A 1,171-nucleotide genomic window follows, 5' to 3' on the forward strand; every position below is an offset into this window, starting at 1 on the left:
TGGTTTCAAGGGCCAAGGGGTAGGGGTAAGGGCCAAGGGGTAGGGGTAAGACGGGGAAATGGGATTCAGCCTTAGTCTTGGCTAAGACAACACAATGTTGATTGGACTACGTTGATGTCAGAGTTTCACATTTACACGACAGACCCCTTTGTTCTGTAACCAAAACGACCCCCAAAGGCGCAGTGTTTGAAGGCAGGTCAGTTCTCATTGGACAGCAAATATGTACTGCATGTTGTCATGACAATTGCGGACCAATGAGAATGGATTTGAAAATAGCAGGTGAAAAGGAACCGCCCCCAGGTGCAGGGCATAAATAAATGAGATTTAGGGATTTCCATGGCTGGTTTCACATGACTCCATCATGGGGAAGCCTGGATTCAGTTCGCTGTCAGCTGCAGTGTTATTATGTTTGTTTGTGTCTGATTGTCTTTGTCTTATCATCTTCATCATGCTGTTGCATTAAACCTTTTCCTAATTCTCAATTCGACCCTCAGCCTCCTTTTCCTCAGAGATCCGAACAAACGCGAAGTGAGTTAAGAATATCTAACAGTTTGCAATACTAAAGATACTGCAAAAGAACATTATTTGTTGATACCTTTTACATAGTGTATCAGTTTTTATGTTGGCATGATGTATAGTGGAAGATCAGAAGATGTGGGCAGGAGTTGAGAGAAGGAAATGCACAGATATAGGACATAATACCACAAGTGTGTGTGTTGGTGTATAAGCCTGATCAACAAGTGAAAAGAGTCAGGTATGTTGTCATATTAGGTTTTTGCGTGATTAAACACCTGTAAACTGAATCTATCTAGTTTTTCCCAAACGTGCAGTGAAGAAGAGATACCACACATCCTTCCTGCTGCTGTCAGACTTTATAATCAACACTGCTCCGAGTAGACGGGTCATTCTATGAAAATGGTGGCTTTTGGAACAGACAACTTTTAAAAAATGTAATTCTTTTTTTATACCAAAATTTAAAGTCAGATAATAGTTAACATCTAAACTTTATAAATCAACTTAAATGACAGCTTAAAGTATTTAGATTTTTTTTACATTATGACATAAAAAAATGCTTGTGCTGCCTTTTTGTCACTGGTGTTACCTATATTTTAGATGACAATTCAGGCTTTCCAGAATGTAATTTGACTATTTAATTTGCATACATAATCAA

Source organism: Etheostoma cragini, chromosome 7 (genome assembly GCF_013103735.1).
Source record: "Etheostoma cragini isolate CJK2018 chromosome 7, CSU_Ecrag_1.0, whole genome shotgun sequence".
NCBI lineage: Eukaryota > Metazoa > Chordata > Actinopteri > Perciformes > Percidae > Etheostoma > Etheostoma cragini.